The following is a 26,542-nucleotide window of genomic DNA, read 5'->3' on the forward strand; positions in this document are numbered from 1 at the left end:
ACTGCAACGCTGTGTTAGCTTCCTGAGACGGGAAATCACTAGTGCCAGGAATTTCATTTCCATTTTCCCCAGAATCAAACCAAATTTGTCTGCTGAAGCCTTATTCAAAAGGAGGGGGCATATTGCAAATGGAGTGGTAGGCCAGCCTTCCAGGAACTGTTTTCAACTTTATTACGTTCTCTAATGCTCAGACATTTGCCATCGCCACTTAAACTACAGCCTCACCTTAAGAAAAGAAACGGCACAGCACGAGCCTGGAGCATCAGGAGGAGCTTGATTTTTATCTCAGTTGCTTACATAATCAAGAGGATCATTTTAGAGGTGGACTGTGTGGCTGTGGGCCTGGTAAGCTCAGTTTGTTCTTGTAGACTTCTCTTTCCCCTGTAAACTCTCCTACTATGCCCACATTTTCTTTTTGTTCATTCTATGAGTCATTTTGCATCACTGACAAAATTCTTAAGGAGGGGAAGGCTTGAGGAAGGAAAGGTGCATGTAGACCCATGGTCTCAGAGTGTCAGGGTCATGGTCAGCTAGTTTTATTGCAAAGGGCCTACAGGGAGGCAGAGTATCATGGTGACAAGAGCTTTTAAGAGAAGAGGCTGCTGGTTTGGGAACAAAGAGGGACAGAGAGGGGAAAGGCCAAGGATAAGACATACCCTTCACAGCTCTTTCTTAGTGATCCTCCAATCAGCTCCCACCTTCCAGGATTTCTACCACTCCTTAGTGGTCCATTCATTGTGAAAACATCAATAGTGACTGTATTCATGAATCTGCTCACATCTCCCAGAACACCATCCCTGAACACTACACCAATGCCTTCCACAGGTGAGCCTTTGATGAAGAGGCCATGTCCTCTCCAAACCATAACACTGGCATTTCTGTCTATCCACCTTGCCTCTGAGTAAAGTCTTGCTTGAGTTGGTGCCATTTTTTTCAGCTTTCACAAACCTGTCTGCCTTTCTTCTTTAGTTTGAATGATTTCTTCTCTCTGTTGAATCCTGGTTCTCTGGCTGCCTATGGGTGTCACAAGGAATCCCCCTCCCAACCTGCCTTTCCCCTCCTTGCCCTCCCTGTTTTATCTGACCTCTCACCAAATTTACTCATGGATTTCTACACACCGTAGTTCATCCAGAGTGTCATTTGGAAACTTTTTCCACTGTAAAACATTTTTTTCTTGTGTTCTTCCAGAAACCATGACATTCTGGGCTCTAAATCTGTTGCTTTGGCAATTTATCAGGTGTCCGCGCTCCTCTTTGAGTGAATTTTACTGGTGCTGTGTAACAATGTTTTACAGGAAGAATTTTTTTTTTTTCTGAAGACTCTTCCCTTGCTTTGCCTTGTCTCCTTTCCCCTCCCCTGTTCTAGCAATTAGCTATTGTGCTGTAACTAGTTACCCTCACATGCAGCACTCCAAACCACTGCTAACGTTTCTGGGGCTTAGGAACTTAAGAGCAGTTTGGAGCATGGCTCTGGCTCAGCAGGGTCAAGTTGTCCCCAGGATTCATTTACTTGCAGGTTGGAGGCCTAGCTGGAAGACAGTACCCACCAAGAGCTGTTGACAGTTGACATTTGATAGTTGATAGTTGATAGTTCCTCTCTCCTTATCGCAGGGCAGCTTCCTTCCCTGCATGTGTCTGAAAGAAAGCAAGCAGGGAGTTACACGTTTCGTTTCATCACCTGGTTTGGGAGCTACACTCCATTCCTCCTTCCTTTGTGCAATTCAGAGAACTGAGCCTGTCCTCAAGGGAAGAGCATCACTTTTCCTCTTACAGAAAGAAGTGGAAAAAATAAAAGAAAATAAAGAAATCACCATTTCAACCTCCATCTTACTCTTTTTATGGCAATTCTGTTTTGTTGTTGTTTGCTGTTTTATTTCTATTTATTTATTGTGCTAGAGTCTCCTGTAGTTCAGGCTAGCTTTCAACTTCTGATCCTCCTACCTCCTCCTCTCCTGAGCTGGGGTTACAGGCTCGGGCTGTCACACCTAGCTCTCTTGTATCAGTTCTTATTTGATGAAGAAAACTATAAGGTAATTCCAGTATTGATTTCTACCACCGAAGGCCTCACAAAAACACCTCCAGTGAGAAGGGAGTAGTAGAAGCCGAAGACTCAGATAGCTGGCTGTCCTAGTCAGGGTTTCCACTGCTGCAACGAAACACCATGACCAAAGCAAGTTGGGGAAGAAAGAGTTGATTTGGCTTATACTTCCACATCACTGTTCATCATCAATGGAAGCACAGACAGGAACTCAAGCAAGGCAGGAACCTGGGGGCCATGGAAGGGTGCTGCTTACAGGCTTGCTCCCCATGGCTTGCTCAGCCGGCTTTCTTATAGGACCCAGGACCATCTACCCAGGGTGGTGCTACCACAATGGGCTAGATCCTCACATGTCAATCACTAACTAAGAAAATGCCCCACAGGCTTGCCTACAGCCCAATCTTTTTCTTTTTTCTTTTTTGTTATTATTAAGAAATTTTTCTATTCGTTTTACATACCAGCCACAGATTCCCCTCTCCTCCATCCTCCCGCCCCCAGCCTCTCCCCTCACTTCTCCCCATTCCCATCTCCTCCAAGGCAAGTTGTCCCATGGGGAGTCAGCAAAGCCTGGTACATTCAGTTGAGGTAGGTCCCAGCCCCTCCTCCCTGCACCAAGGCTTCGCAAAGTGTCCCATCATAGGCACTGGGCTCCAAAAACCCGGCTCATGCACCAGGGACAGGAACCATCACAGTCCAATCTTATGGAGGCATTTTCTCAATTGAGTTCCTCCTCTCTGATAACTCTAGCTTGTGTCAACTTGACATAAAACTGTTCAGCACACTGACTTACTCCAGTTCCACTGTGGATAGCCTCTATAAGGCCTCAATCACAGGCCTTACTTGCTCAGACTTAGGTACTCTTTAACATGCTTTTTCAATTCAAAATTTGATTTTAATTTCTATGTCAATATTATAGGAAGTTATTACCTAACTTTATTCTTTTTGAAGTAAAAAAATGGAAATTTCTAGACTTTTGGGATCTCAATCACTGTAAAACACAGTTAGCCACATATGAAGATGAGAGTGAAGATGCTAAACAAATGCTTAAAAAGTCAACATGCTGCCATATCAGGTGAATAACTGAGGAACGCTTAATGAAGCACTGTTTATGATGCCTAGACAGGCTTTAAGGAGACCTACAGTAATTCAAGAAATCCACAGAGTCTATTTAATGAGCAAAGGAATTTATTTGGGGTTAACTCACTACCATGGGAGATTTATCATAGGGTCTGAGAAAGCTGAGCTATGTCCCAGGCTGACTTGCCTGGTCCAAGGTCTCAGCATCCAATACCATGAGGAGGTGAAGAGAGAGCCTCCTACCTGCAACCCAGGTCTTAAGGATCCTGAGAGGCCAGGCCCCAGGGCCATGTACTTCAAGGTCATAGGCAGGTGTAACAGTTATCTGTTACCTCACTAGGGGTGATGATTCAAGCTCATAGCTAGAACAGCTACCCACTACACTACAGTATCTTGATTTAATTCTCTTATCCTTTCTTCTTCTTCTTCTTCTTCTTCTTCTTCTTCTTCTTCTTCTTCTTCTTCTTCTTCTTCTTCTCCTCCTCCTCCTCCTCCTCCTCCTCCTCCTCCTCCTCCTCCTCCTCCTCTTCTTCTCCTCCTCCTCCTCCTCCTTTTTCTTCTTCTTCTGTAGACCAGGCTGGCCTTGAACTCAGTTTCACCAGCCTCTGCCTCCCCAGTGCCAGGATTAAAAGTGTGCATCACTATGCTCAACACATACACATACATCTCCATCTCCCTCTCTCCCTCTCTCTCTCTCTCTCTCTCTCTCTATATATATATATATATATATATATATATATGTGTGTGTGTGTGTGTGTGTGTGTGTGTGTGTGTGTGTGTGTATGTTCAAGCATGACCTTGAACTAGCAATTTTCCAAGTGAGCAATTACAGGAGAGTGCTACCCTGCCTGGCTTTCTTGGTACAAATCTTGAGGACAGTGAATACCTAAGAGCTGTTACCACTCTGATGACAGAGAAGAACAAGGGAGATGACTTCAGCCAAACTCTACCGCAGGAGGCTCCTGCCAACAACAGCTAACTAGTGATCCCTCACAGAGGGTCTATCTGCCCAACCTCAGTTTCTTCCTCCTCTTTTCTCTGTGCTACCCTATTCATTGGCCAAAGTCAATTATACTTACTGTAGTCTAGATCTGATGGATGAAAATAAGCAGTACACTCCCAAAATGAGTTTAATACTATATCTCACACATGAACCTAGAAATTATTAAAGTATGACATTACATATAACATATATTTTATATATTAGATAAAGTCTGATCCTAACATGTTTTGAGTACCAAATATAACCTGACAATCCTCATGTCACCTTAGGAGGACAATACTGCCTAAGAAAAATTCTATCCAGTGAGTTATATTGAAGTGGGAGAGGGTACAGGGAAACTAAGGGACACTTTACAACAGCTCCACTCATGGTACCCAGGGTGGATGCCCTGGCCGTGAACACAGGCATTTCCTTTGAGGTATATAATGGTGCAGGCACATAGAGGAACACAAGGGGCTCTCTGCACTGTTTGATCTGAGCCTTCAGTTCATCTGCATTATTCTCTAGTGAGCTTGTCTCTGAACAGTCCTCCGAGAGCAATCCACCCCCATTCAGATTTGTCTATCAGGAAGGACTATACCAATAACAGCATACAAATATCCAAATCTTTCATATTCATTTTTCTTACTATAAACTAACAAGTTTGTGTTCTGGGGGCTTTGTCAGCTTAGCTAAGGTGTGTACAACCCTAAATAGGTGGATATGAACCTGGGAACAGACTCAGGAGCAGCCTCTGGGTTTAGGGGGACAATGGTAGTCTTTACTGGATGGACAGTTGCCTCCCAGCTGCGTCCTGGTATACCAAAGTCTGTACTAATTGCTTACTCAGCTGTGGACTCGCTCTGTGAGGACAGGGACTTTCTGACTTTGTGACTGTTGAAATGAATGCATGGAAGGGCTTATCAAATGTATCTGTAGACTTTTCCAAGTCACGTCCCCACTGCCCCGCAGCTCTCTGTAGACTGGTACCTTGCTGAAGGGCTCACCTCAAACTCCTGTTCTCAGTCCTCAACCTTCTGTTTCTTTGTATTGTTCTGGGGTTTGGAGCTCAGTTCAGCTCCCTGTCCGCTCCTAAATTCCTGCTTGTCCTTTCTGATCTTGCTCTTATCTAGCTTTCTCTGATCAGATGTTCTTTTCCCTTCCTTCCAATTCTTTTTCTGTTGTTTTGTTTGTTTTGTAAGTGCATGTGCCAAATCTCTGGTTTGTATTACTTTTCTCCTTTTGACTGTATTTCTGTTCACAGAGGCTGCCCCATCACTGCGTGCCCACTCATGCAGATTCACCTTTTTTCCCCTGCCTTTCTGCCACCCCCAGTCTAAAAGCCTGGTATGGCTGCTGCTGACTGTCTCTTTTCTGTGCTGTTCTTTTCCCCCATGTGAGAAATTAGATGAGATACACCATCAAAAAAAAAAAAATGAAAAGCTTTGCAGTGTAACCTTCAGAAGCTATATGAAGGTCAGGAGAGTGGTAGGGACGCTCCCACCTGCATCGCCTGGCTTTGCATTTGTCAGTTTTCTTTCTCAAAGGGACCTTCCATGATTATAGATCTGGAACCCTTACTTAACTCCAACCAGGAAAATGAAGCCGACCACACCCATGAGTCTGAGCCTTGCAATGTTGAACTGGACTGGCTTCGGACTGCTCTGCCCCATCGCTCGAGCAAACCTCCCCCTGCAGTACTCAGCTTGATGCTGAAACCTTATACTTTTTCTGGTTTGTGGGCCCTCTAAGGGCAGAGGCTTTATCTTCTTTATCTTTGTATCTGAAACTCCTGGCACATGCTTGCTAGCATGTAATGGTCCTTCACAAATGTTCTTGAATGAGTGAATTTAAGAAAAAAATGCTATAACAACTTCTAGTTCAGGTTCTAGTTTGCTGGGCCGTGTTGGCACATACATGCCTTTAATCCTGGGGCAGATCTCTTGAGTTTGAGTTAGGCCAACCTGGTCTAAATATTGAGTTCCAGGACAGTTAGAGCTATTTGGTGAGACCCTGTCTTAAAAGAACAAACAAACAAAACAAATGTGCAACACCCAGCTCCCAGCAGAGCTATTCACTCAGTTGATTTATGTTACATGCTCTGGTGTCATTTTTATGTAATACTGATTTGTATAGAGCAATAATTTTGTTTCTAAGTAATGTTGTCACTTCTATAGTGTGAGATATTTGTTGTGTGTTACAAGGTTGATACCCAGTATGGTGGTTCCACAGTGGAGGGCTTTTCAGATCTCATGAGAGATGATTAGATAATGAGGATATGATCATGAAAGAAAGAATAATGGTCTTCTCTTACAAGGAATCCCCACTTTGGCAGGTTACCATAAGAGCAGCACTGTTATGAACAAGTGTGACATCTCTCCTCACCTGCATGACAAAAGCCCACTTCCTTGTCTTTCCTGTCACGTTATGAGGCAGATAGACACTGGCACTGTGCTGTTTGTTTGGATATTACAGCCGCCAGAATTGTGAGCCAAACAAATCTCTCTCTCTTAGATAAAATATTCAGCCTCAGATATTTTGTTATAACAACACAAAACAGATTGAGACAATAACCAATGTTGAGTTGGCATTTGTGTGTTAGGCTTTGCACAAAGACCTTTTGCTAATGTTATCTCTGTTGACTATAAACCACAAAACACCTTGAACCTGACAATCCTCACTTTCCAAGGAAAGAAGCCAAGGTACGCGAATAAATAACTTGCAAAAGATCTTATCACCAATGTATGAAGAAGTCAGTATATAAATGGATCTTTTTGATTCTTTTTTTTTTTTAATTTATTTTGCAATACAATTCAGTTCTACATATCAGCCACGGATTCCCTTGTTCTCCCCCCTCCCGTCCCCCTCACCTTCCCCCCAACCCCCCCCCCCCCATTCCCATCTCCTCTTTTTGATTCTAAAACATCGAACCACTATAGTTACTAGTTTGATACGGTGGAAATGGCCTTTCTCTTGGATTGGCTCCATGTTATTTGTAGCCAATCAACAATTGTTAAGTCTTTTCCTTTAGATACTTTGTCCAAAATAAATAAGAAATTGCTGTACTCATGAAGCTTGAGTCCCGCTGTGCTCTTTCACCCCTGGCCACTGAACCACAGCAAAAACGTCTCTTGCAGTCTTTCCTAGTGACTCTGTAACCTGGGTTCCCACACAGCATCCTAGGCAGGCACTCACTGACGACTTTTCTTCTTATCCTGATGATAAATAATCCTGTGTATGACTTTGCAATCTAGCCCTACTTCCCTTGGGGACTGCTGTCTAAACACAAGTCCACACCACAGATCACATCTTCCATCTCCTCCCTTCCTCTCTCATTCCTGAAGTGTTCTGACTTTTCTGTATGATGTCACCTCAGCCAATCTGCTCTTCAGTTTTCCATTTGAGTTGCTTACTTCTTCATGTCTGTAACCTCAGGGTGGATGTAAACTTTTGTGAGCTCAGAATTACTTCAGTATAGCATTCTCCATCCACATATTGGGTTGAAACTTGCTTGGCTCTGGGACACAGTCCTGAAAGATACAGTATCAAATGCTCCAACCCCAAAAGTTGAAATACCAAGATATCAAAATTCAGTAAGTAAAACTCTGGAAAAATAATTTAATAATTTTGAAAAATATATTTACTTGTATTTTAAATAGAGAGTTTATTTAAGAAACATGAAAATGTGATAGAGGAACTCCATTGGTAAAGTGACTCCATTGGTAAAGTGCTTGTTATACAAGCATGGATAAGAATGACCCCCATAGGCTATTTGAATGCTTATCTATCAAGGAGAGGCGATATTTGAGAAGGATTAGGAGGTGTGGCTTTGTTGAAGTAGGTGTGGCCTTGTTAGAGGAAGTGTATCACAGGGGCGTGGGGTGGGGTTTTGAGGTTTCAAAAGCCCAAGCCAGGCCCAGTGTTACTCTCTTCCTGTTGCCTGATGATTTGGTGTAGAGCTCTCTGCTACCTCTCCAGCACCATGTCTGCCTGCATGCCGTCATGCTTTCCACCATGATGATAATGTACTAAACCTCTGAAACTATAAGCCAGCCCCAATTAAATATTTTCCTTTTTAAGAATTGCTATGGTGTCTCTTCACAGTAATAGAACATTGACCAAGACAAAGTGTGAGGACCTGAGTTTACATCCCTAGCATCCATATAAAAAGACAGGTATGACAACGTATGTGTGTCATCTCTGAGCTGGTGGCTCAGCATCCTTATCAGGTAGCCCATAAACACCTGAAACTCTAGCTCCAGGGAATCCAGCACCCTTTTCTGATCTCTGTAGGCACCTGCTCTTATGAGCACATACTCCATTTGGTGGTTTGAAGGAGAATGGACCCCACAGGCTCCTATATTTGAATACTTGGTCACCAGTTGGTAGAACTGTTAGGGAAGGATTTTAGGAGGTGTGGCCTTGTTGGAGGCAGTGGAGGAAGTGTGTCACTGTGTGGAGAGGATGGGGCAGGTTCTGGAGTTTCAAAAGACTTGTGCCCTTCCTAGTGTTCTCTCTCTTCCTCTCTGTGTCCTAACTGTGGGTCAGGATGTGAGCTCTTTGCTATTCCTCTGCTCTGCCACCATGGACTCTAACTCTCTGAAACCCTAAGTCAAATTAAACACTTCCTTTTTAAGACGCCTTTGTCATGGTTTTATCACAGCAATAAAAAAAGTAACTAAAGCATTCCACACAGAGACACAGAAATAAAATAAGTATTGTTGAGCGTGGTAGTGCACATCTTTAATCCCAAACTCAAGAGGTAGAGTTTGGCAATCTCTGTGAAAAACAATACTTTATTAGATACCTTACATAATAGAATAAGCAACACTAACATACGTAGTTGTCAAGTAGAAGCACTCAAGTGCACTAATGACAGTTGCATTGACATAACACACAAAGCTTATTCATACAGAAGCAGGTCAGATGATGAAATGTGTAGACATAGATCAGTGTGGTTGATTACTGTGTGCACCAGCCTTTGTAACTGTGGTCATTCAAAATACCACAACTGACAGTAAGAGTCTTCTGGCAAGATCCACCACAAAGCTCCATGGGTCAAGCCTGCATATGCAGTTGCCCAGGAGCTTGGATTTTTGAAAATTTGCTTTTCACAGATACAGATGTACAAAAAGGGAATTTCTTCATTTCTTGAAAAAAATTTCAATTTTTTTTAAAAAAAAATTTAGACTTATTTTATTTTGTGTGTATGAGTGTTTTGCCTGTATGTTGTCTGTGTAGCAGATAGGTCCACACTGTCAGAGGTCAGAATAGGGCTCCCCTGGAACTGGAGTAATGAGTGGTGTGAGCTACCTACCATGTGGGTGCTGGGAACCAAACCTGAGTCATCTACAAGAGCAACCAGGGCTGTTAACCCTGGTTATATTTCCAGCCAAGTTTCAATGATTTTAGAAACATGCACTGAGCCGGGCGGTGGTGGCGCACGCCTTTAATCCCAGCACTCGGGAGGCAGAGCCAGGCGGATCTCTGTGAGTTCGAGGCCAGCCTGGGCTACCAAGTGAGTTCCAGGAGAGGCGCAAAGCTACACAGAGAAACCCTGTCTCGAAAAACCAAAAAAAAAAAAAAAAAAAAAAAAAAGAAACATGCACTGTAATCATATAGAAAAATTAACATTATGATTTTCACTAATTTTAATGTGTAAAACAAACCCACACAAAGCAAGAGGGTTCTCTAGAAGTCTTTCCACATTTCATACCTCCAGTACTGAATGTGATGGAAAGATGAAATGATAGATCGTAGCAAATTATAAAAAACAAAGCTGGCGATTTAAAATGATAGAAAACATAAAACTGAAAAAGGGAGGGAGGGGCAGCCCTTCCACATAAAGGCTAATCTGATGTACAAAAAGACAGGTTATAGGCAACTGTACAGGTGAGAGCTATCCCATGCTCCTGATCTAAACTACTCTGAAGGCTTGCTGCACAATGGACAGCTGCTGTGCTGCCTAGTTTTATGTCAACATGACATAAGGTAGAGTCATCAAGAGGGAGCCTCAGATGAAGAAAATGCCTCCATAAGATCCAGCTTTAGGCAGGTCTGTAGGGTATCCCCACCCCCCGCCCCAATCCCCTCAATCGAGGACTGAGCCCAGGGCTTTAAGCTCAATAGGCAAGATCTCTACCACTGAGCTAAATCCCCATCCCCTGGGCATTTTATTCATTAGTGATCAATGCAGGAGGGGCCAGCCCATGGTGGGTGGTGCTATCCCTGGGATTGTGGCCCTGGGTTCTATAAGAAAGCAGGTTGAACAAAGCATGAGCAGCAAGTCAGTAAGCAGGACCCCAACTTGGCCTCTGCATCAGCTCCTGCTTTTAGGATCCTGCTCTGTTTGAGTTCCCGTCCTGACTTCTTCAGTGATGAACAGTGATGTGGAAGCATACGTCAAATAAACCCTTTCCTTTCCAACATGCTTTTCGGCCATGATATTTCACACAACAATAGCAACATAGCTAAAGTCCTGCCTTAGTGCCACAGTCTCACACAATGACAACAAAACGCTGATTTCTTTTTTCCTTCCGGGCATGTGTTTCCTTAGAAAATATATTCATAACTGTTTTCTTCTTGGTTTGACATTCTTCTAAGGCCTGACATAAGCATCCTCTAGTCTGCATGCTGTCAGTCTTCTGTGCTGTGTTGTGCAGGTGTTGTGTTTGCAGACTCTGCCCAGCATGCACTCTCACACAGACCCCAGGTTTACAGAAGTGCTCTGGGGACTGAACAGCAGTGTGGCAGTGTGCTCTCTGATGCTCCCGTGCATGTAATTACTTTTGAACCAGCCAGGAACTTCACTGGATTCTTCAGGCAAAAGCAGTTTTAATTCATTAAAATCTGCAGTGTCATCAAGCTGCAGGGAATGTTAGCACAAATGGTGAAGTTAGAGCAGGGGCCTTCATCACTCCTGGGTTGTTTGGCTAAGCACAGCCCTGTTGGCCTTGCAGCCCCCCCTGTGTAGTTTTTACAGGTATTGTGGGTGGAGGGAGGGCTTCAGGAGTTTAATACTCAGGATTTTGATCCTCTGTGATTCTAATTTTCAGGATTTTAAACCTCAGAGCTTTTGTCTTTGGGAACTGCAGGAGTGAAGTTTGGATTGTGTCTGGGAACAAGACTGGCTCAGTGGTGCACTAATGAAGCAGGGCAGGCCACACAACTTCAAATTACTCCAGTCATAGCCACAAGGTCAGGGTGGCACATGGCTGATGACAATCCAAGGCCTTGAAAGGACTTGTGCCACAAGGCAACTTCCTTTTCCTGAAATTGCAGGTACCCAGGATGAATCAAACTGAACTGCAGGTGGTGGTTCCACAGCACGTGGAGAGAGCCTGCGTGAGAGCAGGACCGTCTCAGAGGACACTAGATCCAAAAATGGAGAGATGCATACTCCTGATCGTGTAAGTTAATGCCTGAAGTTCTCTCCACCGCTGCACAGGAGAACCTTCACCTGGTAAGTACTCTACAGAGCAGAAGAGGGATAGCAAACAGTGTAGCTTGTGTCTGTGCAAGAGGGAGATGAAAGAGCAAGGCATTCCAAACCCAACACTAAGCGAGGGGATCCATGGGAGCTAGTCTAAGAATAGTTTTGTATTTGTTTGTGTATGGGATTTCAGACTAAAGTTCTGTTCCTTACAAAAGTGAAACCAACCATCTTTGGATCTCACTGATCAAATGATAATGTTCTTCCAGAAGCCGGATCCTTCTCATCAAGTCTCTGTTCTCTCTTGGCTGTGTTTACACCCCCAGCAGCACAGTCATTGAACTGGGCTCCCCCTCTTCTTTGTCCTCTCTGGTAGACACTCAAGGGGTGACGAACTGGGCATTTCTTCTACACACTTCCCTCTTGCTCAAGAGTGTCAGTTCACGTGGTCAACGAAAGTCAGATTCAGTAAATATTTATTGAACACCAAGAAGTGCTGTGATCTATCTTATAACACTTAGGAAGTTTACTGGCCCCAGAGGAGGAAGCTACTTATATTTTTATTGGATATGATCATCACAAAGGTCACAGGGAAAGTCGTAGGCAGAACCAGAAATTCAACCTCTAGCAAACACGGCTTTCTCCTAAAGAGCCTGAGTTAAGAGAGAGAGACTTGGTTTGAAACTTACTTATTGTGGGAACTTGAGCAAATTAGTCAACTTTCCCACAATTCTGTTTTGTACCTGTAAGATGTTAATGCTCTACCTTCCAGTGCCATATGTGGGTTATGAATAATGAGTGGTTAGACACACTAGCACCAGGTCAACCCTGGATGTTCCCTTCTCCTTTGTAAGGAAAAAACCAGGTCCCCTTAGCCACAACACTTTCACATAAAAGAAGCCTCTGTGCCGTGTTAACTCCTCCCAGTGCAGTTTTGTATGTGTATACATAAACAAAGACTCTTTTTTCATTTTTGGAGATAGAACCCAGATTCTCAGGCATGCTAAACCTGAGCTAAATTTCTAGACCCACTGGTAATATATACATAGACACTACACTATAAAACACATGGTCTTCAAATCATAATATTTATTCATTTCATTATTGATCGGGAAGAAGAGAGCAAAGGCCAGTTACTTTGAATTCTAGGATGCAGAGAAGAGTCAATCCAAACCATTGTGTAGTTTCACCTTACAAAGATGGGCGGGGAGAGAGGTAGAGACAAATTGTAACATTTCCCCAGCCTTCCAAATTCAGTTCTTATTCACTGTGTCAACAAGTATACATGCCAGGCACTGCTCCAGGGGATAGAGAACCAGTGTGAGCAACATAGCCCAAGTGTGAGCGAGGGCTGGGGAGCTGATGGCTCCACTCTCTTCCTCCTGCCCTGCTGCCCTTTGTGGCACTTAGCCTTGGTGTAATAGTTCAGAGCAGGGCACAGAAAATTATGTTTCTGAGCAGCTAAGCTGTGGGTGACTTTACATTTTGGAAGAGGCCTTTTGTAGCCTGTAAAACCTGGAATGTTTCCCATTTGACCCTTCGTAGAACATATGCAGACTTCTAGTCCAGAGATCTATGCTATTCTCCAGAGCAAGAACAAACAGTTGAAACCTCTAGCTGTTAGAGTCTTTTCTCCTATTAATCCTTTGCTATTTGTATGAAGCAAAATTAAGTATTATTTTCTACAATGTAACCAAGACTGGGCAGATACCCTGTTTATATTAATTTCATGGAATAATAATTCAGCTTTTTTTGTCTTTGATTATTTGTTACTTTGTTTTCCTAGCCTGCAACCTCTACATAAAATGCTGCTATTCTCCAGTCAGATCTTTTGCCATTTCTCTTTTTTTCTTAAACCTAAGTGGGCATCAGTAGGTGATACTGTGCAAATGACCCGCCAGGGGAGAAGAGAAGCAAGTTGGCTGTTACTGCCTTTGGTGGTTACTACTTCAAAATCCCTTAACTGTCTCAACTACATCCCTACTGTGTGTTCTTCATGGGGTTTACATGTTAGACTAAGAGTTTTAGATGTTTCCAGCCCTTCTCCCTGGAGGATGCACTCTGCCCCCTTTCCTTCCTGCTGGCCCAGACTTCTGCTTGCCCAGTGAGAGTCTCTGGCCAGGGGAATCATTTTGGTGGTTTGGTGACTTCCACTCCTAAGAGTAATTTAGAGCTGTGGAGCTGAATCAGGAGCTGCTCTAGGTTACAAGGTTACAAATGCCCACTTTAAACTTGTATACGTTGTCCTCGTGTCATCCTAGTGGACAGTCCTGCCCAGCCATACTCACACTCAAAACATCTGCAAATGTGGAGTGGCATGGCCTGGGCATCCGCTGACTCATCCCAGTTCTTCCTCAGATTTGTTGTGGGGCTTGGGCTTGGATCCCCAATGCCTATATTACCACATCTGTAACATAAAGATAATTCAAACTTTCATTTCAGCTTCTGGAATAGAATTAAACTGTGTATGGACATTGATGTTCCCATGGCAACACTCATGTCAGGTATCTAGTATGTCACGGATCAATACATTATTTATGATAAGCACTTGTAGAGTCTCCTGTTACAGAAGAAAAAGACTCTTAGGGAAACCTAGAGGGCATACTTTCTCCTTCATTTATACTCATTATCTCAGGAGGCTTCATCATGCTACTCCAAACTATCTGGTTCTCAATTTGCAGAATAAAATCACTTAGCACACCCTGGAGCCATTGAATCCACAAGCAATATGAATGCAACTATAGTTTGAATAAAGAGGAAGAGACTAGCTTCCTACTGAAACCACAGAGGAGTCCCTGGGAGTGGCTGATGGGGGTGGAAAGGATCCCAACTTGGAACCATCTCAAAGGAATAGGAATGTCAGCTCTACAAAACAACTTTATTGTAATGTTATTATCATTATTATTATTTGTGGAAAATATAAATCTACAAAAGGACAAAATATAATAATAACCACATCATTTACACATAAACAATATTAGCATTGTTTCATTGCTATCAAGCCTTCCTATCTTTTTCTAGACTTCCAAATATTCTATTCTAAGACTAGTTTCTCATTTGTGATCATTTTTACAAGTCATTATGTATTATAGAAAGTAACTGGCAGAGTGCATCATCAGGACACAGCAATTTATGTAACCAATTCAAAATTACTTAAAATTTAGATTGTGCCTTGAATTGTCTGTTAATTAAAATCAATTCATTTGTTGTTGACTTAGGGTCTTAAATTAATTTCACTGAAACTTTGTCAAATCTACAAATACTTTTTTTCAACCAATGTCATCACTTGTACTGTAACATTCTCTTCCATAGAAAGTTCTCTCTGTGGGTGAACTAGAGCGAATACCTCCAAAGCTCCTCAACAAATTTCCATGATACTCTCAACAGGAAAGACACTTATCTGGATTGTATTTTCCCATATTCTTTGGTCTCTTATATAAGACTTTTGCCTAAAATGTCATGCCCCCTTTCCAAATTTGTTGAAAAGTATTTTTTCTTTCTGATTCTTTCTTCCTTCAACTGAGACACTATCTCTTTATTTTAATACCAAATCCATTTCTATTATTTGTTTTTTATGCTATGTTTTATTTTCGATTGAAGTCTCACAATTTTTAGTACAAAAATTCCTTTAGAAATTCTGAGGATGCCAGAGTCTCTGTTGGAGTGGAATCTGTTGCTATTTAATGTATTAGGATGAAAACTGAGCAAAGTTAATATTTTTAGCATTCCATTTTAAGGTTGTAATATGACATCTATCACATGTTAACAAAAACATCAAATTTATGTTTGCAAAATAAAAGCTAGTTTAGTGAGAAGAATGTCATTGTTTTACATTTTAGCAACTCCCTTTGACGTCTGGTCTCAGGAAAAGCAGCTGGATTCATGCACTGACAATGTTGCCCTGGGGAGACTGGCTTCACACAGCTGTGTGGTAGGAGAAGGGAGATCCCGGCAGCTGTCCTGAGCCATTTCGGGGATACCCAGAGATCCTCTGCCCACAATTGAGAACTGCAGCCCCAAACCTGCTCCACTTGCTCAGCATCTTTTTATATGATAGCTTTGCTTTGTTTTGTTTTTAATAAGAAATGAGAAGACAATAGTATCTCAACACTACATGGAAATGCTTCAGTAACATGCAGACATTTAGACTTGTGTGGACAATGGGAAAACATTTCCTTTGGGAAAATTGGGAGCTAAGATGCTGTCTGAAGTAACACCATCATTGAAGAACATTGTTCTTTTCAGTAGCTTCTTTCAATAGATACTTAGGTTTCATATTTAAACACTGCGACTCAAAACTAGCAATTTTCTAAATGAAACAAAATTTTTCTTTGTGTGATTTTTGGCAAAACTCCATTTTGAATTCTGGCTCAGTTTCAAGTAAGGGCTCTGTTCTTCTGAAATCCATTCCCTGGTCAGGTAACTTGGCATTCTTTGGTCTGTAAAATGGACGCTTTCGTGCTTTGTTGCGTTAAAAACATTGAATGTGTCTTGTTTCCACTTAATGAGCCCAGAAGTGGAACCAACTTCCACATAACGTCTTAAAGTAAGATTCAAGTTTGCTGTAGTAGGGCTCTGTGGATTCTCCATTCAGTGTCTGATACAACATGAGCTCCAAGGATTGTTGTGTTCTCTGTTCTGCTGCGGTTTGATTTCATGCACTGTGGAGAATGGAGGAACCCCTGAGTGAATGCGGATTGTTTGACATGGGCACAACATGTCAAGGACCCCAGTACCTCAGACCTATGGGAACGGCAAAGCATCTTCCCTGCTCTTTGTGTGGATGCTAATGTGTTCAGAAAATGTCCATGGAAGTTTCCTCCTCCTCCAGGACAGCTACAGTCTTAGACTGCTCCTGTTACAGACCCCCTACTGAGATGAGCTAAGCCTGCTTCCTGTTCAGCCATATCTAATAACCCCACCTTTTCCTGTTGGTAGTGGCCCTGTTTTCTGCCCTGGAGGGCCACTGGTGTGGTGGGACACCTGTTTTTCTCTGACTATCCTCAAGTTCCGAGTTGTACCTCAACATGGCATCTCATGGTGTCAGTGAGATTTTCAGACTGAGTTTCAGAGAATGGGTTATTATTGAACATAATTGTCTGTAGGGTTGAGAGGAGAAAACAAAAATGAATATAAAAATGCATTGGCAACACTTTAAGTGGAATAGAAATTATTATTGTTTTTAAATACCCTTAAAATAATAACTGAGGTATTTCATTTAAACATTGACACACCCTACCTGAAGACAGTCTTTCATTTACTTCTGGAAGGTCAAGGGAAAGAATATGTTAGACTCTTCCCAGATTATCCTATGATGAGTCTTTCTGTGTAGATCTGGACATTGCTAGAAAGATGGTTGCTGATGCTCATTCCTCTTTCCTGTCACATTGAAAGGCTCAGTCTGCTACTGAACATTGTGATCTCCTGCATAACAAGGCCACCGGCTCTGTCATGCAAAGTTGATTTTGGCTGCATTATTGATAGCTTTACTTTTCAAGTCCTTTATACTTTGATATCTCAAAATAGATAATGAAAATCAGGAAGGAATGCTTTGATGGGTATAGCTGATACTTAAACAATTGTTTATCAATTTCTTTTCAATTGAAAGTAAGCAGGACCTTGGCACTAAAATAATTGTTAAACTTAGAAATTGATTCTTGAGTGAAACCTCACCATCTTTGTGTTTAATTAGACTTCAGTTGCTCTAGTTAAAAAGGTCATCTAATTTTGGAAAAGTCAACTGATTCTAATTGTGACAAGCTAATCATTGCTGAATTTTATTAGGAAGATTCAAGTGCTTTCCCCCCATGTGCTTGGTAACATTTATCCATACTTCATAACCGTAACACTGACATGGGAGTACACACACACACACACACACACACACACACACACACACACACACACACACGTCATCAAGAAATAAGACAATCATCACTTATGGGTTAGGCTTTGCTTCCCACCTCAGCTTTATCACTGTGCATGCAAACATTTTAGGCTCTGTGCTTATGGTTTCCTTGGCTCCAGGAGTGAGGCTATGTTCCCCCAGGTCTATTAGAGATCTTGCAGGTTGAACAAGAAAACGTCTCTACAGCACACAGTGTCTCCAGAGATAGTGAGGTCATACATTAAAGTGACTTTGTTTCTAGAGAGCTGCATGATTGACAGGAGTGACAGGAGCTAAGGTGGTACAACTAGAAAGAACTCTGGCCACGCCAGGCTGCAGGTGTGTAGCTTGTTTCCCATAGCTACAGGGCTGGGAAATAACAGGGCTGTCATGTTCTTCCGTGGTTCTCATGGAGAATGAGGGCCGGTTCTGGATTAAGTAAACTGAGAATTAGAGGCAGGCCCCAGACATCCTGTGAAACATGCCAACTTCACTTATGTACAATATTGGGAAAGTGACAAAAATATTTCTGCTAAGGATCATAATCCAGAGCATCCCACATAGATTGCTCTTCAAACAGAAATTGGGTTATTATTTTTTCACTCCTGATGAAGTAGAAAGGCCAGTGGTCTTTTAAAGAGTAACTATCACCTTTAGTTTTGTGGCTTTTCTCACACATCTTCATGGGTATTTCAGACATAGATTGCCAGTTTATTTCCAGTTGCTCAAAATACGATCGAACAAGCTTTGCAGTAAAATAACTGCCTAGGTTGTCACGTTCCCTTGGGCACCTCTGAAAGAAAAGGGGAGACTATGTCCAAATTTAGAATCAGGGAAAGAGGGACAGAGACAGAGGGACGCTATCAAAGCTTCTGGTATTGTAACTGCAGCTGCAATTGCCCTGATAAAGCCAGGCAGATGGAAACTAGCCTGAGCTCCAGCCTTGATGGACAAGTGGGACAGAAAGGCAGCAGCTGCAAGGGACTTATCATCCTGTCTTAAGAATAGTTGAGTGTGGCCACAGACAATGAGTTGGATCTGTTCCTGAGTGTCTCCAGATCCCCCCTCCAAAAAAAAGTTTGTGCTCTTATTTTAGATAGATTGGCCACAGTGAGCATTTGAGAGATCTCAGTGCCTTCCCAAAGCCTCTAGGATATGACTCATGACAACAGAATTCTAAGAGAAAGCCAAGTCACTTATGGGGACTTGCAGAAAATGACATTCTATTTCTACATCCAAGGCCACACTAGTTCCTCTAAAGCACTAGTTGGGGGGCTCTTTGCTGTTCTGTTAACGATGGGGACATTCCCAGGACTGACCAATGGTCGATCTACAAGGCTGGAGGCAAAGCCAGGGAGTGGCTGGCCAGAACTTTTCTCTTTCTCTTTGTCTATATTCTTGTGCTCTGAAGGATGGATTTGATTAACTTCTTTCCAAAGTGAGAGTAAAGGGTGGATGCTTTCCTCCTCCTCCTCCTCCTCCTCCTCCTCCTCCTCCTCCTCCTCCTCCTCTTCCTCCTCTTTTTTCCCCCTTTTCCTTCTCCTTCTTCTTTTTGACAGGGTCTGGCTATGTACCTCTGTCTTGGCTACACATGTGTGTTCTCCCTGCCTCAGCATTCCAAGTTCTGAGACTCCAGGTATGTACCACCACATCTGGCCCAGGAGTGTCTTTATGAGGATATTAAGGAGCAAACTGTAGTCATAAAATGGTAAATATCAGTGAGCCTGGTGGGGAGGTATTTGGAGCAGCAGGGAAAATGTTATTGATTTCTCTGGCTGGCTCTTCCTCTGAGGAAAGCTGGTCCCTGTTTGTTCCCAATAAGCTGGAAGATGCCTCCCTCATAACCTCCTTGGAAGTCATACTTGCATGTCTGCTGTGTGTCACAATAAATGGCTGAGAGGAGGAGACATTACCCAATTTCCAGTCTGACTCTGTCTCAGAGATTGGATCTATTAGATTTTCCAGGGCATAGAATGGTGTTTCCTAGTAGATGTCCATCCTGAATTGGGGTAGAGCATTCTATTTGCAAGGGGGATTGGTTTCTGAGAAGGGTCTCTGTCTTTTCTTAGGAAGATGTTATAAAGAAAGCAAAACAACATTTTGTTATGTAAGTTGCAGCAGAAATAGCAAAGTACATTGAGTAGGGAACTGCTTTTAGTCCATGTGTCTAGGAAATATATAACTCTTGTTGTAGTAACAGTGCCTCTTATATACTATGGACTTTCTTGTCTTAGCTTTGCATAAATTAACAGGAAGCACCCCTCCCTGTAATCCCTTATCTCCCTGAAAAATCACCAATTAGGGACACCTGATCTCTCTAACAATAGCATCCTACTTCGTAGATGACAGTCTGTGTATTCTAGGTTGAAAATTAAAAGGTACATTGTTTCAGAAGGAATATGGCTTACAATCAGCCGTATTTGAACATTTGAACAAAAACGTTTTGAAATGGAAAAAAGGAAATAATCAGTTACAACTGGGGAAGGAAAGTATATTCACAGTAACAATAATAATAGTAGCTCTGTTTATTCAACTACTCACTTAGGCCCCAAGTATACACCAGCACCTCATTGTGAGATGGAAATGTCCTGGTTTAAATGGGAGAGAATTATGGGAGAGAAAGGTTCTCTGACAGCATCACTGTTGATAGAATAACATCTCTTGTAAATAATTTACTAGTGGTTATTTGCATGATGAGTGTTTATCTCATAGTTCAAGAAAATTTCAAACTGGAACCCTTACATAGAAGTGATAACCTATTTCCTGATTAAACAGCAATAAGCCGCAATAAAGGGCAGCTATGGGGATTGACATCGTCAGCATGTTCTTAGTGTTGGGTACGTGTGTTGAAATACATTTCACAAGCATTTTTGGAGGAGAATTTAGGCTTTTTGAAATACTGCACATTTTTAGTGATTTCTGATGGGGAAAGTTCAAGAAAGCTTTATTACACCCTGCTATATTCAGCTGAGTTCAGCATAGAAAATCTTTCCAGCTGGGAATGCCATGGTAGAGGAGAGAAACAAAGATGAGGTTAAACAGACCTTTGCTCTCAAAGGCCCTTCCAACCTGGAGAGAGAGGGGGAAGAGACAAGGGGGGAGGTGAGAGGGGGAGAAAGGGGGAAAGGGAAAGAGACAGGGGAGAGGGGAGGAGAGAGAGAGGGAGATAAGGAAGAGGGAGAGAGAAAGTTGGGTGAGCAGGGGGCATAGACTCTTCTTTGTTTGTTTTTTGTTTTTGGAACAGGATCTCACTATGTAGCTCTGGCTGTCCTGGAACTCACAGAAATCCACCTGTCTCTGTCTCCTGAGTGTTGGGACTAAAGGCTACACACCTGGCTAGAAGACATGGATTCTTAACCAAAATGCCAGTGTTGTGATGGACTTACAGTTCTGGACTGGCGAGGAGAGACAACAAAGTCTAAGTGTGAAGATTGGGGGATGGAATTATGCTGACAGTAGCAACAGTGCCAGGGACAGCTGAGAATTTTAAGAATCTATTATAGTCTAGACACTTTTTTAAATGTCATTTTCTCTACTCCTTGCTATGGCCTGAATGTTTGTGTTGCCTCAAATTTATAGATTGAAATCTTCCTTTTCAATATGTTGATATTAGGTGAATTTTTAGAAGGTGACAAAGCTGTGAGGATGGGGCCATCTAGAATGTGATTAGTGGGACATGAGAGCTGACCTGTCTCCAAGTGTGATGGTAAAACAAGAAGGTAGATTTGGATAACCAGACCTAAAGTCTCCCTGTACCTTGAATTTGGACTTTCAAGCCTCCAGAATTATGAGAAATAACTGTTCATTATTTAAACTACCTAGTATTTGTTATGGGAACCTAGCCCCCCCCCCCATACAAATCTAAGAAGAAACTATTATCCTAAGATATAACATGGCTTAGAAAAGTTATCACAGGGAGAAAAAAGTATACCCAAGATTTTGAGTTTGGTCTGTCTATAGCAGAATCCATGTTCTTTGTACTCTATCACACAGAGTGCCATTCTGAAAACAAAATGGTGGTTGGTGCACAAGCAACCTTGACATTTTTAGAGATAGCACCTTCCCAGTTCTGGCTATTATTCTGTGACATCTATGCAATTTTTATTGCTTTTATAGAATTTTCAAATAATAACATCAGAAAAAGTCCTTTGTACAGAATAATTGTCTTTGATAACATAGTCACTTCAAATATAGTGATGATTCCAAAATGAATATGGAAATTGGATGTTTTCCAAGTAAAATATCATCATGTGACAGTTTTTCACGGTCATTCAAAAGCCATAGGATGGGAAGATGGGTGCCTTGAGCCCAGCAGGTGTGAGATCCACGTGGAGACTCACTCCCAAGTCTCCTGGGGCCTGGACACACCGACCTGTCCTAGTAATCCCAGCCAGCTGGGCCTTTTCCAATCCAACTGGGAAAAGACTGGAATTCCATCCAACCATTCTCAGGGGCAAAGCACACACACTTGCAGATCACATAAAAGGTTTGTGTTTCATGACCTCTTTTCTAGAACCATGTACTTTAAGGAGAATTCTTCTCTTAGGACAAATATGCACATTTTGGGGAGTTTTTGTTGTTTGTTTGTTTTTGTTTTTGCTATGTTCCAAATGGCTACATTTTCTATGACACACATTCTGTATTAATTTAATTACAAAAGCTGTTATATAAAAAATCTTATGAAGATAGAAAGACTGCATAACCATTTATCTATGGGTTTCAAATCAACTACTTTTATTGAAAAGAATAAAAACTGTATGAAATTGGAAGTCATTTAGGAATATGCTGTGTTTATAGTACACAAAGACAATTAAAAATCTCACAACATGGTCATTTTCATCCTTATGTGAAGAAGTTTAAAGAACTGTATATTCTTACTTTAGGATCTGATAGCAAGAAATAATTTTCAATTAATGAGATAATGTTCTAGAGATGTAGTACACATACAAAACAAAACACCAAACCCACCGGATATAACTTAAAGATAATTTTGTGTGATCATCATAATGCCTATCTGTGGTATTGGGTCAGGCTACTTTCAGTGTTTCAAAGTGTCAAAATATAAAAGAAACCACTTTTGGTTTTTGTTGGAACTTGTTGGCTACAGAATTGATGGTTCAAGTTCCCATCTGAAGCCATAGGCACCAGGATATTTCCAAGATGGCTGCCATAGTTCAAAGGATGATTAATGACTCTACTCCGTGACTGTGTTTTAAAATTTTAGTCTTTCCAATGGAGTTCAAGTAGTGCCAGCCATCTTATATTAGTCAGACCCTGGGGAATTTTATTGTTATTTTGAACCAGATCTATTTTTGTTTAATTCTATGAGAACCACACATACTTTGTACCTTTGCCAGAAAATTATTTTCCAATGACTATTACTCAATTCTAAGTACATTCTACATTTTTGCACTGAGGGGTGTGGTAGTGATGAGTTTAGTTAAAATTTTATTTTACGTTGATATAACGTAGCCTGGACGTGTGTGTGTGTGTGTGTGTGTGTGTGTGTGTGTGTGTGTGTGTGTGTGTGTATGTGTATGTGTGATCAGACAGCTGGCAAGAGTCAGTTCTTGACTTCTGCTGTGTAGCTTCCAGGATGGAACTCAGGTTGCTAAGGCTTAAAATGTTATTAAGACCTGGGATTGTACACACCTGCAATCTCAGCAGTTTGAGGCAAGGATCACAAGTTTGAGAACACCCTAGGCTATATAGAGAGAACTTGTTTTAGAATGTACTCCCCCCTCAACCAAAACAATGCTTTTCTCCCAAAGTAAGTTATGTTCATGTACAGAGAAAATCTGTTAACAGCATTTGTTCCTATAACTCAACATAAAATTAATCAAACAAACAAACAAACAACAACAACAACAAAACCCTAGACGTTTTGACATCTCGCTTTTGAAGCATGATGTTTTGAGTCTGTTCTCAGAGGTGGTGAGACCTCTTGCTCTGCTCTGCTGGGTGACTCTTGACCTTGAGAAAAGCTGATCATTCTCAAGGGCAACAAAACTTTACTCAGGGAACTGGGCGGAAAATATCTTGTTATAAGAAAGAGCCTCTGAGTGTCTTAGGCACTCAGGGGTCATGGATGCTATATTCCACTCTGTAAACTGCAGTCTAAGTACAATCTTTCAAAAATGATGAATCTGGGGGCAGGGGAGGGGGGACCACAAAGCTTTTACAATGGTAAACTTCAAAGCACTAAGAAACAAAACAAGACAGAAAAAAAGGGGGAAGGATTAAAAGAAAAAGTCATATAAGAGAAGCCTTCTGGACAAAAACCAATAAAACAACACTAAAAAAAGCGTCTTGTTTTTGTAAAATATAAGAAAAAAGATAATCAAGTCTTAGTGGCTCAGGACACTGTCTGCTCATGAGAAGTATGTTCAGCCTTTTTGCAGCATGGTGTTGTCATCTATAAAGTTTACTCTTGGGGACGAGATAGCAGTTACAAAACAAACACACAAACCCTGAAACAACCGCCTATATACAAAGTCTCAAAATATTTTAAGTTGGTTTATGATTTTGTGTTCGATCTTGTGCAGTCTGCAGGCCATGAGCTGCAGAGACCCTCAATAATCCTGCTTACATTTAAAAAAACTCAAAGTAAGAAAATTACATATTTTTTAAATAAAAACTCAAACAATATGGAGACATGTAAACTGGATGAATTCCTCCCCTTTCTTTATCCCTAATCACCAGTCCATTTTTCCAAGGGGAGAAACTGTTAGCAATTGCTTGATTGCCCTGCCATAAAATGGACTGCCTCCCCGCATAGTGGCATATGTGTGTGTTTATTTATGTGTGTGAATTCAGGTATATACTTACATTTCTTCCAGTTGTATCCAATTTTTAAATGTATCATTAGAAATATAGTTTCTTATATCAACACACAGGAGGTTACCACTCTTTTGTAAAAATTTTTATAACTTATTTTGTTAAGATTAATTTTATCTTTAACTATGTATATATGTTTCTGTTTCTGTGTGTGTGTTTGTGCATAGGCATGTGAAATACCTACAGAGGTGAGAAAAGAGTGTTGGATCCCCTGGAGCTGGAGTTACAGGCAATTGTGAGCTACCTAACCTGAGTGCTAAGAACAGAAGGGTCCTCTCTAAGAGTAACATGTGTGCTGGGCAGTGGTGGTGCATGCCTTTAATCACAGCACTCAGAAGGCAGAGCCAGGTGGATCTCTGTGAGTTCAAGGCAGCCTGGTTTACAGAGTGAGTGTGCTCTTAATGGCTGGGCCATCTTTCTAGCCCCTAGCTTACTATTTTTAGTAAATACAAAATACTTCATTGCATATATGTGATCAAACCTCTATATTAATGAATTTTCAAGTTGTTTCTAATTTTTTGAGTGAAGCCATAAAGACTTCAACGTTGAATAGTTGTAAAAAAAAGTCCATGTTTTAAATTTTGATAGGCTATTCTCTAATTTGCTTCATGAATTTAATTCTCACCAATACTGAGAGTTACTATGTCTCTAGAAGAGTAGAGCTTTGTAAACCAATGTTTTTTGTTTGTTTGTTTGTTTGTTTTGTTTTTTGAAATCTTTTTATGCTAGGAATTGAACTAGGGTGTCACAGAAGCTAGACAAGCACCAGACCTTATAAAATTATTATTACTATTAAATTTTTTAGTGTGTGTGTTTTTGTTTTTTGAGACAGGGTTTCTTTGTGTAGCCTTTGCTATCCTTGACTGTCCTGGAATTTGCTCTGTAGACCAGGCTGGCCTTGAACTCAGAGATCTGCCTGCCCCTGCCTCCCCAGTGCTGGGATTAAAGGCGTGCACCACCACTGCCCAGCTTTTTTCACTTTTTATTTTGAAGAGCTCCTTCAGTTGCCAAGACTGTACTGAACTTTCAATCCTCTAGCTTCTGCTTTCCAAAGTAACTCGTATGATAGGTCTGTACTGCTGGGGTAAGGCATCTTTTCAAGGAGTACATTAAAATAATAATGTTTATATTTAAAAAACAATCTGCAGGTGAGGGTGGGAAGGATTTAGTGGGTATGGAGTCTCAGTTTTGCAAGCTGAGAATAGTTATGGTGTCTGCTGGTACAATGATGCTGATGTACACACTACCACAGGACAGTACTCTTCAAAATGATTGGTTTGCCATGCAGTTGAGTGGCAGGCCACTTGACTAGTAAGCATGAGGCCCTAGGCTTAGACACCAAGCACTGTCAAAAACCAAAAGCAAAAAAGAGACGGTTAAGATGTTTACTTTACTCATACCCTAATACAAAGATAATATACACAATTATGGATCTATAGAGAAATCGAGAAAACATCTACTTAGATTTTAAAATAAAAAAGAACCTCTGCCAGAAACCTTGCTGAATACTGCAGGGCCCCTCATTGACACTACATGTACAATCATTTGACCTCAGAATTTAGAGATCCTGGTCCTAGGTTTAAGTTTAACCTAAAGTACAAGTGACTAACATCAGCCCCAGCCTTCATTCTGCTGCGGAACAGTTACCCACGGTTTGACCAGCTGCTAGGAACACTACTTCCCTGTCCTCTGGGGCCAGGAGTCTCTGGAGATAAAGCCCATGTTTGTGCCTTGAATGCATATGGCAAAAATGAAGACCACAGTGAGAGCCAAAGAGCCTGCGTCAACCTCTGACACTGATTTGAGTTTTCATCCCTCCTTACAGCTACTGAGGGCAAGAGGGAGGGGGAGTGGACAGTCACAGAACCCTGGGGAAAGTAGTGGCACCTTAGCCGCACTGACTTCGATGTGCAGATGTGGATTACCAGGGTAGAAGAGCCACTGTTACAAAAAACATGCTTGTCTTGGGAAGGTAACTGTCAGTGAGTGCTGGGGAAATCGGCTAGTGTTTCCCAAGACAGTCCATTCTCAGTTAAGTGCTGGACGTCAGACAGCTGCTGCTGGCACGTTTTACATTAGCACAGAGCCGTCTCTACTTTAGGTGGTCTGTCAGGGTGACTTGGGGTGGGGGAGGATATTTTGGAAGTCATAAAAAGAGAAGAGAGGATTTTTTTCCCCTAAAGCATGAGGCCCTGGGGCCATCTCAGAGGGCTCAGACTCTACAGGTGGCTTTTTCCAGGTGACTCCCATACTCAGCTAAGGCTGAAAACCCCACACTCCAGTTTCTGTG

General features: G+C 41.7%; 1 long non-coding RNA gene across 1 annotated transcript in view; it reads left to right on the forward strand.

The window, feature by feature from the left end:
• LOC128110648 (uncharacterized) overlaps window positions 1–26,542 on the forward strand; it is a 104,812-nt gene that overhangs the window by 14,890 nt on the left and 63,380 nt on the right. Inside the window, exon 2 of the long non-coding RNA XR_008218264.1 lies at window positions 11,378–11,558. This is a non-coding gene — a long non-coding RNA (uncharacterized LOC128110648). The remainder of the gene's footprint in view (window positions 1–11,377; window positions 11,559–26,542) is intronic.

This window comes from Peromyscus californicus, unplaced genomic scaffold (genome assembly GCF_007827085.1).
Source record: "Peromyscus californicus insignis strain IS unplaced genomic scaffold, ASM782708v3 Scaffold_15__1_contigs__length_86483966, whole genome shotgun sequence".
Classification (NCBI taxonomy): domain Eukaryota; kingdom Metazoa; phylum Chordata; class Mammalia; order Rodentia; family Cricetidae; genus Peromyscus; species Peromyscus californicus.